The sequence below is a fragment of the Neolamprologus brichardi genome, chromosome 23 (assembly GCF_056152115.1).
Source record: "Neolamprologus brichardi isolate AB-2024 chromosome 23, ASM5615211v1, whole genome shotgun sequence".
Taxonomy (NCBI): domain Eukaryota; kingdom Metazoa; phylum Chordata; class Actinopteri; order Cichliformes; family Cichlidae; genus Neolamprologus; species Neolamprologus brichardi.
Genome location: NC_142125.1, coordinates 30,180,143 through 30,198,733, shown reverse-complemented (window position 1 = coordinate 30,198,733; position 18,591 = coordinate 30,180,143). Strand labels below are relative to the sequence as shown.

Genomic DNA, 18,591 nt, shown 5'->3' with positions numbered 1-18,591 from the left:
TTTCTGCTTAATATATTATTTCTGCTTAATATAGTATTTCTGCTTTTTATAGTATTTCTACTTAATATAGTATTTCTGCTAAATTATAGTATTTCTGCTTTTTACAGTATTTCTGCTTAATATAGTATTTGTGCTTTTTATAGTATTTGTGCTTAATATAGTATTTCTACTAAATCATAGTATTTCTGCTTTTTATAGTATTTCTGCTTTTTATAATATTTGTGCTTAATATAGTATTTCTGCTTACTATAATTTAGCAGAAATACTGTATTATTTGTTCTTAATATAATATTTCTGCTAAATTATAGTATTTCTGCTTTTTATAATATTTCTGCTTTTTATAGTATTTCTGCTTTTTATAGTACTTCTGCTTTTTATATTATTTGTGCTTAATATAGTACTTCTGCTAAATTATAGTATTTCTGCTTTTTATAGGATTTGTGCTTAATATAGTATTTGTGCTTAATTATAGTATTTCTGCTTTTTTATAGTATTTCTGCTAAATTATAGTAATTCTGCTAAATTATATTATTTCTGCTTTTTATAGTATTTCTGCTTTTTATAGTATTTGTGGTTAATATAGTATTTCTGCTTTTTATAGTATTTGTGCTAAAACATAGTATTTCTACTAAATGTAGTATTTATGCTTAATCATACTATTTCTATATATTACTGCCAGGTCCCCAGGCAGCCAATCCTCTGTGAGGACTCAGACACTTAGCCCTGAAATTTACAAATCAGGGCCTGCACGGCTTCCCAGCCAGACAATCATATCTGAGGTCTGCCGTTTCTTCTCTCGTCATATCTTAGCGACGGATCAAAGTCAAAGTACACCAAAGTCCGCTGATTCACCCAGTACAATAATTATTCTTCTAGTCCACCTAGTTTTTGAGTTACACGACGTTTTGTAACTCCAAAAAACGTCGTTTTTCGCCTCGCACCGCGATCTAATTCTGACTGCTCATCACCCTGTTTTCCAGGTGCCCGCTCTCTTTCCCAGTGGCGCAGTTGGTAGTGACATGGGTCTGCAAGTCAAAGGTCGTTGGTTCGATTCGACCTTGGTCAACATGTTTTTTTCCCTACAAATTAATACACTATCACAGACCAGTAATTCATATTCATCATTTATTACAATTCTGCAAACTTTTATCATTTTACCAGCTTTTCTAATATGGACCTCACATTCTTGTTAACACTCCATGGCACAAATACGGTTCCCTTTAGGCTCTGTGTATGTGTGTGTGTGTATCAATATTTCTCCCATTTTAAAGTATTACTCCTCCATAATTGTATTTCTGTTAAATCAAAGTACTTTTACTACATCTTAGTACTTCTGCTCAATCATAGTATTTCTGCTAAATCATAGTATTTTTGCCAAATCATGGTTTTTGTGCCAAATCATAACATTTGTGTTATGTTATAGTATTACTACTAAGTGGAGGAATTTCTGTCATGTTACAGTATATGTGCTGATTACAGTATTTCTGCTAAATCATATTATTTCTACTATGTTATATTTTTCTTTCTAAATATAGCATTTCTGCTATATAATTGTATTTCTGCTATGTTATAATATTTGTGCTAAACCAGAGTATTTGTGCTAAAACATAGTATTTCTGCCAAATGATAGTATTTCTGTCAAATTATAGTATTTGTGCTAAAACATAGTATTAATTTAAAATTGCAATAGTCATAGTTCATGACAGTGTCTCTGGTAAATCACAGTATTTCTGCTATGTTGTACTATTTTTCTAAATCATAGTGTTTCCGTAATGTTTAAGTATTTTAGGCTAAATATATTCTTTCTGTTATCTTATACTATTTCTCCTAAATTCTTGTATATTTGAGAAGTTATCATGTTTCTGGTAAGTTACAATATTTCTGCCAAGTTCTGCTATGCTATTGTATTTCTGCCAAGTATTATGTTTCCTCTAAGATATTGCAGTTCTGCTAAGTTATTACTTTTTAGCAAAGTTCCTTTGCTTCTGCAAAGTTTTTACAATTTCTGCAACTTTTCAGCTTTTTCAGCTAGTTTTAGCAGACAGCTTCAGCTTTAAAGCAACTCAGAATTCATATGATTACAACCAATATGTATTAGAATAAAAGAAACAAATGTGCAATGAACATGTCAAGAGTCGCTGTTAAAAAGTCTCATGGCAGTGGGGTTAAGAGACCTCCTGAACCTCTTGAGTCCTGCAGTGGAGTGAGATGAGCCTCTGCAGCCACTGTCCTGTGAGGATGCTTAGGCGATCACCAACACCAGCTCCTTGGTGTTGGTGTTCAGAAGAAGACTGTTCTTATTACTGCAGTCAGTTAAATAAATCTATCATAATACAGTACATTTTAACATAATGACCTTATGTTTATTTATGTCTTTTAACCATTATTTCAAATTCAAAGAATCCTGTTTGAAACATTTATTAAACTTATAGAATTAAATTTCTGCTAGTTGTTTTTTGTTGCAAAAAAATCTTGTATAATAATATTTAAATTTACATATATTTTTCATGTTTTCAATGCCAATTTTGTGTAATTGCGGAGTTTCCCACTACCTGTGAATGCCTCTTTTTTTTACGTCTCTGGCTGACTCCTGAATCTCCGCCCACTCTCTGGTCGATCCCTGCCGGTAAGCTGCTTCTCTGTCTCTCTTCTCTGAAGTGAAATGTCTATAAGCTGTTTGAGTGATTTAGCCAGTTGTTGTTAGTGACTTATAAAGCCAGTCGAAGTATAAGTCATGTTAAAGTAACACAATGACTGCTTTTTTAGTGAAACGTTGTAATTTTAGTATTTAAAAGGAGTGTTTGGTATGCTAGCCCTAACAACCTAAGCGCTAACGCCTAGCCTTGCTGCTATAGGCCCAGTGTGAAATTAATATGGTTCATTTGATTGTTTAATACAGTTATTGTGTTGTATTTGGTTCATTCGGTGTGTTAGTGTTTCTGAGTCTCTTAAGGAAGCTGAAGTTAGTTCTCCTCTTCACAAATCAGTCAGTTAAAACGGCCTCATTCTTTAGGTTGTAAGGTAATAAGCCGCCATTTTAGAACCACTGATTAGCTGCTGAAGCAGCAGGGTCGGCAACTTCAAAGGAGCCATTTTACCGCCATTAGCTGTGTCCCAAAACGTCGGCTGCATCCTTCGGAGGACCCGGCCTTCGCGGTCTACGTGGGCCGGGTCCTTCAAAGACCGAGAAGGCCGGAAGTGCGAGGCTGTGAAATGGGACGTCTAGCCTTCAGATTTGCGTCACCGCTGTCTCGCTGGAGTTTAATATCTCGGCCGTCTGCTCCTTGCTATTTAAAATATGACAGGACACTGGCGTAAATTCTCGACCGTTTGACGTTTGTTCAGCTGTGTGAAAATCCCGGAGGAACTCACCTGATGGATTAATAAAGTTTTATTTAATCTAATAATCTAATAACTTTGATCTCAGCCAAACCGATTTACTCCGGAACAAATAAAACACCGAAAAAAGGCAAACAATTACATTTTTAAGTTATCCGAGTGACTTATATATCATGTTTAACCTGAGTAGCGAAAGAGCGGGGGTCTGAAAACGATGAAGCCAGGAGTCCGCTGCTCTCGCCGGCTGGAGTGACTATTGCACCCCCCCCCCCCGCGGGACGTTTTGGGACACAGCTTGCCGGGAGAAAAAGAGTCACGTGCCTGTACCGTGTGTGTTTGTGTTGTGGGTTAATTAACAGAAGGGAGAGAGAGAGAGTGAGGATAAAACACATAATATAAGAATAATAACATCTCTTAACAAGAAGTTTTTTTAAATTAATTAATTTTAGTTTTTTAGTTAATTTTTAAGAACTGTTTAACAAACACTTGTTTGTGCAGGTTGTTTTTTAAATATATCCTACACCTGCAGCTCTGTTTAACTTCTCACTTTGTGAAAAATTAATGAAATATAAAAAGGCCACCTTCAAATAAATAAAATGCAGCAGTGCACCATTAATATTATAAATATGATATGTAAATATTTAAAACAACAGCATATTAAATGATACTAAATGATACTGTGTGCAGGTGATAATATTTTTAGGAAGCATAATTTGAATGCAGACCAACTCAAATGTTGAAGCCTACAAAGATATCATCCAAGCTTTCATTTATGATTGTTCATGCTTTGAAATTGTGATGTCAGAATTTGATCAAGTGTGCAGTGCTAGGTGTAGCAAATCATTGCTTATTAAATCTACTGTGTTATCTAATAGCACCTAACTAATAGAGCTATCACATAACTGAGAAACTTGTGTGGCCTATTACAAATGGATGAAACCACATTTTACCTTAATGAAGACAGTAATCTTTAATAAGGTGTAGAAAAAAGAGTTGAGTTGTTTGTTGCTGTGGTAAACAAAGAAGTGTACTGAATCTTTTGGACTACACAGAGTGATGTAGTATTGACTGTGATGCTGATTTGAGTTGTCTCATTCTGTGTTTTTGTGCTTTGTCTTTTGTTACAGAGTGAAAGAGATCTTTGGTTTTGCCTTTGCTGGTAAGTAAACAGTGATTGTAACTGAAGCAGTATGAACCTGGCATTGCGTAGCACATTTGACGACTTGCACACGGTAGTGACTTTTGTGATATGTTTCCATTTACTGATTGGCAAAATCACAGGATTTGTGACCTGTAGCAGCAAAGCCCCCACACAGGGCCTCTGACTGTCCCTGAAAATGTCCCTGAAGTTTAATAGCCCATTTATGTATGATTTAAATTTTTTATGGCTTATTGAATCCAAACATAGTTAAATGTCAGATGTCTTTATGCAGTTGTTCATTTTCTCCTTATGTTTGTGGATTTAAGTAGCAGACAAAACAATGAAAGTGTTTTAGGGGAGTCAGTATAAGTGGTTGCTCAAACACTTAAGAGCTGCACAGGTATTGATCTATATTGTCTCTCAAATTCTGCTGATGTATTACATTAAAGTCAGAACATTGTAGAAGTATTTTGCCTGACTCGGTATAAGTAATAGCTTTAACAGTTAAGCAATAATAAAAACGAAGAGAACCAGAGGTGTGAGTGGACATTGTTAGGTACATTACAGCCATTGTGTCGAATTAGTTTATTACTTATTTAGTGAATATAATGTGTTTTAAAATTAAATAGAAATGTTGCCAAAAATGGACATTGCAACATACATAAATATTCCTAGCAACTGGTACAATGAAAGGACTTTTTAGTGTAATATTTTAAGACATTTAATTTTAATCACAAAACATTCTGCACCTCTGTTATTGTAACATGTCAGTATTTACATGTATTTTAGGATTTGCATATTCATATCAGACTAACAAAACATGATGAGGTTTTCTGTTGCTTCTGATTTCAAGAATTACTTTGTATTTAATGTTTTTAACCTGAAAGGACATTAAAAGTTTTGGTTTTCCACACTTTATTAGCTCTGACCTGTTGTAGAAAATGTTGGAGCCACAAGGCTTCTGTGTAGGAAATATTTGGTGTATCCTGCACTTGTGCCAACAAATATTGGTGCCTAGTCTTTGCATTTCTGTAGTAATGCTTTTATTACACTTGCTGTAGCCATGTGAGACCCTGCAGTTCAATTATCTCCTCTTTAGACTACAGTAAACTTAAAAAAGCTTAAAGTAATTGAGGATTTTACTAGTTAATTTATGTCACAGTAAGTTGGATTGTGTGTGAAGAGGCTCAACAGTCTGAATCATCAAACAGTGATCTGATGAATTGTTTCCTTTCTCTAGACTGCTGATCTGATCGTCTCAAGTCTGGTAAGTAAAGGTTTGTCTGAGGTGCAGTGCTGGGAAATGTTTCTCATTATAGGAGATTCAGTGTAGTGCAGTGAGTGAGCACAGCTCTTGGCAATCATCAAATCCTAGAAAAGTCTATGTAAACATTTCCAGACTTACAGATCTCTCTTATCATCATGCTACATTTTTAATTAGGCCCTAATATCGGCCATGCTAAGTTTATTGTTTGTTTGTTTATTGTAGATTTAGCGGAGTGTGTATTAAACATGCCCCATATTTGACTGAAAAATGTAGAAACTGCTGTATAGGAGTCATCTGTCTCCAAATTTTTCATTTTGCCAAACGTCATACTGAGTAAATTATTTGTTACTTTTATGTTAACGGCTCCCCAGACATTATGATATACTGTTGTACCAGGTAAGTACACACAGAAACGGGAATTTGAGACCTTTGGGCATTTAGGAACATGTGAGTTGAGTGCATGTGAAGTGTTTAAAGCAGGTGGTCTGAAACTGTCTGCTCTAACTTCATTGTGTGGGTTTAGCTTGACCATATAATGTTTATAGTAAGTTACTGTAGCACCACATCTTGGTTTACAGACTCTGTTTGTTTTTATTGTGTTAATAGAATGCAAAAATGTCCTTCGAAATGTTCCACCACCATATGTTAAACATTTTCATTCAGTTGAATCTAATAATGTACTGTACAACTCTTCAGTGTGTAATGATATATATGTTCTGTATTTTTCGGACTGTAAGGCGCACTAAATTCTAAGGCACATTAAGCCAAACAAAACAGATAAGTCAAACTTTATTCAACTCATTTACAATAACTCTCAACAGCAGCACATCTCAGCACATCTTGGTTTAAGTTTATAGACACTGTTTGTTTTTATTGTGTTGATAGAATGTAAAAGTTTCTTTAGAATAGTTCCACCACCATTTTTGAGCATTTTCAATCAGTTCAGTCCAATAATGTACTGTGGAACTCTTCAATATGTAAAGCCCTGTGTGTACTGTATTTTTCGGATTATAAGGCATATGCAGCTAACCAAATATTCAGATAACTCAAACTATTCAACTCATTCACAGTAACTCTCAACATTTTTCAGTGGTAACACATAACAATACACTTTTTATATGTGTACAATACACAATACACTTTTTATATGTATAAAGTACTTACAATAAAAGATTATACACTTACAATCTTTTTCTGTTCAGTCCTCTTCCACAAATCTATCAAATTCTTCATTGATTGATCGGCTTGAAATCTGCTTCGTACGCATGTCTGTAAACAGATGCCAGGTCCTCATACACACACCATAATATTATGTTTAAGCACAATACGAATTACTCGGCGAGGCTCCTGACTACTGTAGCTGTAATGCTCCAACAATCCATCAAGCGCTGCAGCTTTGTAGCTTTCCAAAGTCATACTAAAACATTTTGACAGAGGTTTGAGAGCTGTGTAGCACATAAAATTGGGTTGAGGTCAGTAAGCACAGCCAGAATTAATACATAAGGTAAACTGTTGATTTTTGAGAAAACTAAAGGATTTTAAGTGTGACTTATAGTCCGAAAAATACTGGAAAGCCATGTTTATTGGAAATATGCCTAATTCCAGTCCCTTTTTGTCTTACAGGTGACCTGCTGCAGAAAACCCTCTCCCTCTATCGTTGACAAGCAATTCAGTCTGTCCTATCACTCTCCCTCTCCCTGCTCCATCTTTGTTGACAAGCCATTCTATCTTCTATCATTCTCCGCCATGAGCTCTATCTAATTTTGACAAGCTTGAACCTGAGTTGACAAATAATCTAAGGTTGACAAGAAATCCAAGGTTGACAAGAAATCTAAGTTTGACAAGAAACCAAGTTTTTGGAAATTGAAGTTACCACAACTTCGTCGATCTGTTTTCAGAAATCTGAGAGATCTCTGCTCTCACTGCTCCTTCTTTCCTGCTGTTAAACTCTCTCATATCCACTCATTTTGCTGGAAATTACAAGTAAAAAGTTGAATATACAGTACAGTAGAACTCACTGTAGAAACTACTTACAGAGCCCTACATTTGTCATTTTAATTTTGCATTACACTTTGAAATAAACAGTGATAGTTTGGCTTACAAGTGCAATTACTTGGATAAATTATATAAAATATACACCTTTGTTGAGATTTATTTGTAGTAAGATAATCTGGTTATTTTGTAATACATACATTCAGACTGCTGTATTCAGATAAATATTAAATTTGATTTATATACATTTTTCAAGTCTGTTTCATTGGCTATAACATTTGACTACAAGTTTATACTATTATTATTTAAGGACAAACCCATTTTTGTCATTCAGTGTAAGTATTCAGTTACAATTGTCATCTAGAGGCTGACCTGAGAACCCAGACTTCCTGTTTCCTGACTGCTGCAGAACATTCAGCTGAAGAATCGTCATCGCCTTTCATCTGATCACTGCACCATCACAGCTCCTTATATTTGCTTTAAATTTTAAATATCTGAAAGATTTACACAAAGTCTACTTAAAAGCTTAAAAGTTTTATTATAGCCTGTTGATTGATTGTTGAGATTTATTCTGCATATTACATTACAGAAGTATAGACCTATTTGTTATCCATTCTGGTTTAAAAAAATATAAGAAGTAATAATATACAGTTTTTGAAAAAGCTACAATAAAACAGACCAAAGTGTTTTCAGAGAACTTTAAATAACTTTTATATTGAGTTTGTATTTAAGTCAGCCTTTTACATCAATTCTGATAAATCTCTGATTTAATAGAAACTTGAGGTGTCATTAGTTTTTCAGTGTTTACAGGTTGAGTTTTGTTTACATTTGTGTATAAATACATATAAGGTCCAGTTTGTACTTCAATAAAATGCCAAGAAAAGGTCAAAGGTCGCAGTCCCAGAAGCTTAGACGTCAGAAGGAGAAAGAACAGGTGAATGTTTCTCAGAGCGGTGAGGAGGTAAATGTGTCTGTTACAAGTATTCCCAGTCCAGAAGTGCAGAGCAGCGTTCAGACAGCCGCAGTGTCTTATGCAGATGTGGTAAAGAGAGGTGTTTGCTCATCATCTGTGCCAAATGCTAAAGTACAGCAGGTAATCCAGACTGGACCCCAGGTAACTCTGCAAACGCAGCATGATGGAGAAGCTCCAGGACCGTCTCATGTACAGGTTACAAACAGTGAAAGTCGTGCACGAGTGAGTAGCATTTGTGCATCCCGAAGCCAGGCCTCTACTAAGTATGGAAAGTACCGGAATCAGCAATGCATGGCTAACAGTTTGGTTTTCCTGTCATTCTTACACGAGGATGAATTCATTACCAGAGCAGATCTTAACCGTGTGTTGGACAAAGGCCATGCCGTGTATTCAGATGCCAGAAAGAGGTTTGTGAACAGCGTGTTTCTAGCCTGTGATGAGCTTCCCACAGTGGTCACCAGCCGCAGACACGAGTATCAAGTGGATATGTCTCAGTTTGCTCGTTATGGCACATTTGATGGTACAGATCATCTTCCGAGCCTTGAACAGGGACTACAGTGTTTGGCTTCAGAGTTTCGCTACGCTTTGCTAGTCATGGGAGGAACAGTCATCGCAGTTTGCAGGCTGACTTCAGGTGAATACGCATACTTTGACCCTCACCCACGTAAGTCTACAGGAATGCCATTGTCACTAAGTGTAAGTGGTGGAACTGCAGTAATGTTAAAATTCACACGTCTTAATGACATGATTGACAGGATCAAATGTTTGTACCGAATGTTTAGCATCGCACCAACCTGCACTTATGAGCTACAGCCCATCGAGTTTCACAGTGAAAACGCTGCTTACCAAAGAGATGCTAATCAAACCACTGAAAACAGACAATGCGCTACAAGTGCTCCAGCACCAGATTTAAATGAACCTGTTCCTGAATTAAACTCCCAGACATCCACTGAGCAGACACAGAAAACTGTGACTGACACTTTAACCACAGAAGTGACATCATCCAGAGTGGATTATTCAAATGAGACAGCTGCTCCTGAAAGCAACCATCGTCCTTCTGATTTTTTACAAAAAGAAACATCTGCATCTTCTGTGAGAGAACCTCAGGTAACATCAGATTCTGTTCCTCAGAAGGATCCAACCGCTGCCTCCTGTTCAACCAAGACAACACAGGAACTTTCACATAAACTGCTGAAATATAGTAAACAGGAAAGGCAAAAAATGAGGAGAAGATCACTGGCCCAACAAAAACTACCAAAAAGAAAGGAAAATCAGAAAAAGAAAGAAAGGCAGATGTCTAATGATCCTGATCACAGACAAAAGAAGAGTGTGTACAAAAGTAATCTATATAAGCTAAATCCTACATATAGAGAGAAACAGAGGGAACATTTGAGAAAGATCTATAAGGAAAGAGATGATTTTAAGGAAAAACAGAAGGAGCAAATGAGAAGGATCTATAGAGAAAGTGCTAAAATTAGAGAGAGAAAAAGAGAACGTGTCATAAGGATGTATAAAGACAATCCCATATTCAAAGATAAGCAGAAGGAACGAATAACAAGAACATACAGAGAATCTCCCGTGTTCCGAGAAAAACAGAAGGAACGAATAACAAGAACATACAGAGAATCTCCCGTGTTCCGAGAAAAGCAGAAGGAACGAATAACAAGAACATACAGAGAATCTCCCGTGTTCCGAGAAAAGCAGAAGGAACGAATAACAAGAACATACAGAGAATCTCCCGTGTTCCGAGAAAAACAGAAGGAACGAATAACAAGAACATACAGAGAATCTCCCGTGTTCCGAGAAAAGCAGAAGGAACGAATAACAAGAACATACAGAACTTGTGCTGAATTCAGAGAAAAACATAAAGCTTACATGAGGTCATATGTTTCTAACCTATATAAAGAAAGTGTAGAATTTAGACAGAAAAAAAAATGTTACATCACTAAACGTTATGGAGAAGAGAGACAATTTCAGCAGCAACACAAGGACAATATGAGAGAACGAATGAGAGTAAAATATTGGAACAGTTTTTCTTTTAGACAGATGCATAACATTAGATGTGCAATGAAAATAAAAAGAAAATATTGTCAGATGCATCGACCAGCTGAAAGTTTACAGTGTCATCCAGATAACACTTTAATGAATGAGGCCATATCTCGTTTCAGATCAAACATTAAGTCAGCACCATCTTATGTTTGTACTGTTTGTCTAAAAGCTTATTTTCCTAATCAGGTGAAAATCTGCAAAAGAGAAAATTACTCAAAACACCAAACTGTAGCTCAGCAGTGTCTAACTGGTAAATTTGTTCATGTGTGTGATGAAGCATGTAATGATCACTGCAGCTTTCCTGTTGAGAGAAAAAAGGAGTATATCTGTCACACGTGTCACAGTTCCCTCAAAAGTGGACGCATGCCAAGGCTTGCTGCTATTAACGGTTTAGAACTGCAGGATATTCCAGCTGAACTGTGTGATCTCAACATTCTGGAGAGACATCTGATTGCCAAATGCATACCTTTTGCTAAGATTATTCCACTTCCAAAGGGCAGACAAAGACTCATACGTGGTAATGTGGTGTGTGTACCATCTGAAGTCCAACAAACAGTTGACTGTTTACCGAGGCTCAGAAGCCAATCAAAGATAATGAGGATCAAGCTGAAAAGACGACTGTGCTACAAAGGCCATCAGCTGTTCCAGACTGTCACCTGGTCTAAACTCATTGAAGCTCTGCGTAAACTCAAACAGATTCACCCACAGTACACAGATGTTGTTATCAGAGATGATGCATTGCTTTGTGATCCAACGTTACCTGATGATGACAGCAGTGATGAAGCCAGCATGGGAAGCGATGATTATGATGAAGCAGATCTAATGGAAATTGACAACTATGAAAAAGATGCCCTTATGTGTGAAAGTGAGTCTGAAAGTGACCAAGATATTAATATGCAATCCTGTGATCAACAACCAGAGGAACAAAATCCAGATGAACCAGAAAGTGATTTGAACAATGGAGGTTTTGCTCTAGAAAGTTGCTTGCAGCCTGTAGACATTTCAGAAGAGATTCTCTGTTTCAGTGATAACACATATTGTGTGGCTCCTGCAGAAAGAAACAATCCTGTTAGCTTTTTCAGAACTCCTCATTTGGAAGCCATGGCATTTCCTGTGCAGTTTCCTACTGGTCAGAGTACACTGGATGAAAAGAGACTTCTTAAACTCACACCGAGTGCTTACTTCAAGTCAAGGCTTTTCAACATTGATGCAAGATTTGCTAAAGACACAAATTACCTGTTTTTCTCACAGTTTGTCACTGAAATACACTTGGCTAATTCCAGCATGACAATACAGCTAAGGAAAGGTAAAACTATGACCAAAGATGGACGCAAAATCACATCAGGAATGTTACAAAGTAAGACAGAAGTAGAGAAGCTGGTAAGAAATAAAGATGCAATCAGATTTATGCAGCCACTCAGAGGAACTCCAGCTTACTGGCAGAAAACTACCAAAGATTTATTCAGTATGCTTCGTCAAATAGGAACACCTCAGTTCTTTGTCACTTTCTCTGCTGCTGAGATGAGATGGCCTGAAGTGATTCACGCAATAAAGAGACAGCAAGGTGAAGAGGTTGATTTTGAAGCCCTGGACTGGTCAGAAAAGTGTGAAATTCTAAGATCAAATCCAGTAACCACCATGCGAATGTTTGATAAGCGTGTTGAGGCTTTGTTCAGAGATTTGCTTTTTTCTCCTGCACAGCCCCTTGGTGAAATCATTGATTACTTTTACAGAGTTGAGTTCCAGCACAGAGGTAGTCCGCATATACACATGTTGCTGTGGATTCGAGAAAAGGTAGAAGTAGATGTGGATGATGACCAAACTGTCTGTGACTTTGTGGACAGATACATCTCAGCTCAACTCCCTGATCCAGAAAAACAACCTGAACTGCACAAAAAAGTCACTGAACTACAAAAGCACAGCAAAAACCACACAAAAACATGCTTTAAGAGTATGAACTCTGGTTGTAGATTTGGGTTTCCAAAACCACCAGCCACAAGAACAATGATTGTGAGACAGGATGAGGATTCAAACACTGAAGCTGCAAAAGCCAAACTCAGACCTTTGATGAACCTGCTGAAGGAACCTGAAGCTGCTTTGCTCACCATAGAGCAGATTCTGTCACGATGCAACTTGACAATGAATGAGTATGAACAATGCCTCCAGGACATAAACAAGAAAACAGCTCTCATTCTGAAACGTGACCCAAAGGACTGTTGGATCAACAATTACAACCCAGACCTGCTTGAAGCCTGGAACTCTAATTTAGATGTCTCATTCATTTTGAATGCCTATTCATGTATAGAATACCTCTGTAAATATATAACGAAGAAAGAATCTGGCCTCTCTGAATACCTGAAGACAGTTATTGATAACTCTGCAAAGAACACGGTCAATGAATGTGATGAAATGAGAGCTGTGATGCAGGCTTACTCAAAAAAGAGAGAAATCAGCGCACAGGAGTGTGTGACTCGAGTCTGTGGCCTAAAAATGAAAAAATGTTCCCGCAGTGTTGTATTTGTACCAACAGATGATAACCCAGTAAAAATGAGTCGCCCAATGAGCTATCTGGAAACCACAACACATGACAGTTGTAATATTTGGATGACAAGTTTGAGTGATAAATACAAATGCAGACCTGAGACACCAGAATATGAGGAAATGTCACTGGCTGATTTTGCTGCCTTGTGCAGGTTGGTGAGTGGTCCAAATGAAGGAAAAGATGTGCTTCCTCTTCTGAACCAGCTTGGATTTGTACAAAGGCGAAAGAATGATAAACCAGCTATAATCAGGTATTACCACTGTTCACAGGAAAAAGATCCTGAGCAATATTATGGTCGACTGTTGAGACTTTACCTTCCACACAGATCAGAGCAGGAACTGAAACCACAATGTTTCCAAACCTATCAGTCCTTCTACAACTCGGGTTTTGTACGACTTCCATGTTCAGACCACAGTGAGTCTGTGAAAAGGATTGTAAAGAGAAATAAAGACAAGTATGAGAAGAACTCTGAGGATATTGAGAGTGCACTGGAAGAGTTTGAACAAAATAGGGATGTTGTGATCGATGAATGGTGTAATCTGGCTCCTGAATCTGAAGTTGTGAGGCTGCAATGTGATGAGAATCTTCCTGAGAGACATTCTGATGATGAGAACGAACAGGAGAATGTCCCTGACTACAGTCGTCAGTCTGATGCTGTAACAGAGATCAGAGCCATCAGAGAACAACCTGCAGTAGATCCAGCTGTGGTACGCGTCATGTATCAGAATCTGAACCAGAAGCAGGCCTGCGTGTTCTATGCTATAAGAGACTGGTGTATTCAGCGAGTTTGTGGTTTGAACCCAGATCCATTTTTCTTCTATATCAACGGTGGTGCAGGAACTGGAAAGTCACATCTGATTAAATGTATTCACTCTGAAGCATCAAAGATCCTGAGCAGACTGCCTGCTAATGCAGAAGAAGCTGACATATCAAATCCAACTGTTTTACTGACTTCATTTACCGGTACAGCAGCTTTTTCTATCAATGGCTCTACATTACATTCTCTACTGAAACTACCCAGGAGTCTGAAACCACCCATTCAAGGACTTGGTAACCAACTGGATGAAGTCAGATCTGAGCTGATGAATTCTGAAATTATTGTTATTGATGAGATTTCGATGGTTTCAAAACCCCTTTTTGCTTATGTGGATGCAAGACTGAAACAAATCAAAGGCACTCAGAGACCTTTTGGTGGAATGTCAGTTTTAGCTGTTGGAGATTTTTACCAGCTGCCACCAGTGCGACAGTCTAAACCTCTCTGTGTTTACGATCCAGAACAGATTGACCTATGGCAGGAACATTTTCAGATGATCACTCTAACCGAGATCATGCGTCAGAAAGATGATGTGGCCTTTGCAGAGATGTTGAACAGGATTCGAGTGAAAGAAAAGACAGATGAGCTTTCTCAGTGCGACAGAGATTTGTTGTCACAGGCTGTGACTGCACCAGAAGAATGTCCAACTGAGGTCTTACACATTTATGCCACCAACAAGAATGTGGAATCCCATAACACAGATACCCTGAAGAAGCTTCATTCAAACATCATAATCATCACTGCAGACGATTTCCAGAAGGATAAACGTACAGGCAGAATGGCACGAAGAGACAAACCATTTACAGGTGGGCGAAATGATTTACCCGACACCCTGAACGTCGCTGAAGGAGCTCGAGTGATGCTGACTAGAAACTTGGACACACTAAACGGTTTGGTCAACGGTGCTTTTGGTATACTGATAAAGGTGGTGAGATCTGAAAATGATGGACAAATAATTAAACTGGGGCTCAGAATGGACAACCGGCAGCCTATGAGACACAACCGCAGTTCTAATGCAGCATCTGATGATCTGGTTTACATTGAGAGAGCAGAGGAGAGTCTGAAGTTTAAAGGAGCGGTACGCAGACAGTTTCCTGTAAAGCTAGCATTCGCCTGCACAATTCACAAAACCCAGGGTCTTACAACACAGACAGCTGTAGTTTCAATGAAGAACATTTTTGAACCGGGTATGGCTTATGTTGCTCTCAGCAGGGTGACGTCTCTCAGTGGACTCTATTTGCAGGACTTGGATGAGAAAAAGATTTACGCCAATCCCGAGGTAACTGCAGCTCTCCAAACCATGAGACAAGCCAGTGTTGAGGAAATGATGCCTCTTCTTCAGGTCAGAGAAACAGCCAGCAGACCTGACACTCTTACACTGATCCATCACAATACGGAGGGTTTGCCATCTCACATCAGTGACATCAAGAGTCATCATGAAATGTGTTTAGCAGATGTTTTGTGTCTCACAGAGTCTCACCTCCAAGGCTCCTTTGTTGCAGATAGTCTTCATTTGGACGGCTACACAATGTTCAAACGCAACAGACATGTGTCCTACACAAACTTTCCTCACATGGCCAGCAGAAGTGGTGGTGGAGTTGTTGTGTATTTGAGGAATCATTTTCAGGTTCAGGTAAAACAGTATCTGCATAATGTCACTGATCTTGAGTTTTTAGTGTTGAAGGTTCAGGCTCCATTCCCTGCGCTCATTGCGGTTGTGTACAGACCCCCTGACTACAGTTTGACACCGTTCATGCAAAACCTGGTAAGTCTTTTAGATTCACTTGAAATAATGGACTGTCACCCAATAATTGTGTGTGGAGATTTTAATGAAAACCAGTTACAGAGTGGAAGAAAACAGATTCTGGAGCAGTTTCAGTCGAGAGGGTATTCACAGCTGATCACTACTGCCACTACAGACAAGAACACCCTGCTTGACCTGATTTTCATTTCTCAGCCACAGAAAAGTCTACATTCAGGTGTTCTGAGAACATATTACAGTTACCACAACCCTGTGTTTTGTGTCCTTTCCTCGAGCCAATCATGAAGTCGTCTGGTGAGTTTTGAAACAATTACAGATCATGTTTGTTACAGAGTTTACTGATTGTAGAGCATGAAAAAGATTTTTCATTGAAAAATCATATTTATTCATATTGTCTTCCCTACTCTGTCTGTAAGAAGACCCTTTCTTATTGCAATGTTATTAATCATTTCACCAAATCATGGCTGTACTTCATGCAGAGCCGGGAGATCTGCTTTCTGTTATCATGCACCTCAGATCTGAAATATGCTGCAAAAAGTATTAAACGGACATAATTTATTTTTTATTCTCATGTTTTAAATGACTAAATCTATTAATGCATTTTTTCATGGATGTTAATTGTCATCTCCTTTTTTAATACTTTTTTTACTTTGACGTTTGTATCTCAACAAACAAGATCTTCCCCTCCAAGGGCTTTCAAATATGAAATAGTAAATAAATAAATCCCAGATAAATGCAAGTATTTATTATGGGTCACATGAATAAATACAGACAATTATATTTTCTTGATTATAGTAAATTTTGTAGAATCAAATGTTTTTGGGATGAATGAGGTTTTGCTTATCATGTTTTACAGGTAAAAAAATGTAAAGGTTTTAAACTATCTTTAGGCTACCAGAGATGTCTATGATGATACATTATGTAGAGAAAATCTTTTTTACAGCTTACAGAATATGTATAAAAACTGATTTAGAAGTACATGGAAAGTTTCTGCATCCATTTTCTGACTTGGCCTTTATCTGGGTGGGTTTGGGTTTGGGTGGATAAAGGCCAAGTCAGAATTCTCTGAGCAGCTGGAAAAAGCTGCTAATAAACAAATACATCAGAAAGTGTGGGCTTTAGGTGTAGCCCACGCTTTCTGATGCACTAATTAGACTTAGTAACCGACACCCTATACCAGCATTACATAGACACTTGGGGGCTGAGATGGGTGGGTGGGGAGGGTGGGTGGTGTTAAAAGCACTTTATGTTTTGTAGATGTATTTTTTTCAGACAGGGCACACACAGTCCTGTTTCCTTTGTGGGAAAAGCTTCAAACTTCACCATCCTCAGTTGAAACAACAACATCTTAACACCATCTTCATGAACTGCTGAGCCAAACCTGATCCATCAGTGCTGGACTGCACAGATAACTACATGCCACACAGAGTCTGCTGTTTTATGAACTGCCATACCAGTGTGTCTTCAATGGAGAAGATGACACACCCATCACCTGACCTCCTGCCTGATCTGGAGACCATCATCATGCTGCCACACTACACACCTCTGAGACCATCAATGATGACTCATACTGAGGAAACTGTATTTCCTGTCAGAGATGCTCAGTGATCCTCAGAGCAGAGAGAGGTATGATTCTTTATCTTTGATAAAAATGTCAGTGCTTTTAATTCAATTAATTAATTTACATCCTGTTTATTGCACAAATAATTTCACACTCAAATGATTATACTTGTTGACACTTTTTGAGTTTTAATTCACATTATGGATTACAAATCTATGCTTTTTCTACTCTGTCTCTCTGTGCAGGTACTGCTGTCTTCTGAGTTCTTCAATGTCCCAACTGAGACATTCAAACCTCACTGCAGAACTAATGTCTTTCCTCACCATCATGTGAGTGTGAGATTGCTCTGGATTCTGGTTATGTGGCCTGCAGCACCTATAAGGTATTTCAATATTGTTCATTGTATAACTTATTTGTAGTTTTTAAGCCTTAACACAAATAAAATGTTCCTTTTTCTGTATTTTTTAGAACAAGCTCGTACAGTGTGCCTGCATTCCAGCTTCTTAGACTCTGCGCAAGTGGACAGAGTATAAGTGTTTGGCCACTCTTACAGACACCGACTTCTGTCAACTCACTGCTACTGATCAGGCACCTCACTCCAGGAAGACAGAGGGCTGCAAGCCTGTCATCGTTTCCAGTGTGGCTTTGTATTCTTGGGGTAGCATCAGATTTTTCCCACAAATATTCAAAGGTAACACTTATTTTAAGCTTAGTTATTAAATCAAAAGTCTTCCCTGTTGTTAATTTTATTGTTTTAAAAAAAAAAATTTTGTTTTCTTTTAGATTTATATGCAGTGATCGGATGTGGTGGAGCTTTGTTAACTGTGTGGAAAACATCTGTTTGTGATGATATTTACAATGAGGCTTTAAGGTGACAGTTTCCATGTAATTTCAATCCTTTTACTAAGCAAAAACATGTTTGCAATTAACATTTTTTTTCAGTTTATTCTTTTGGATTTATGGTTAACATTCCTCTGTGACAGCAAATACTAAACTGGTCCAAGTAACCAGCATATCATTGGTCAAAGGCAAAAAGGACCACATGTCACGCTAGCAATGAATTTTTGACTGTGTTTGTGTCACCAGATTTAACAAACAATATCAGACATATGAAACTGAACTCTGGATTAATGTGCAGATGTTTTTTGTGT

General features: G+C 37.7%; 1 long non-coding RNA gene across 1 annotated transcript; it reads left to right on the top strand.

Annotated features, from left to right (window-relative positions):
- Positions 1–17,749: 17,749 nt before the first annotated feature.
- Positions 17,750–18,374, top strand: LOC148096256 (uncharacterized). The gene is made up of 3 exons (XR_015717216.1): positions 17,750–17,822; positions 17,909–18,131; positions 18,224–18,374. It is a non-coding gene; the product is annotated as an uncharacterized LOC148096256 (long non-coding RNA).
- The last annotated feature ends 217 nt before the right edge of the window (positions 18,375–18,591 follow it).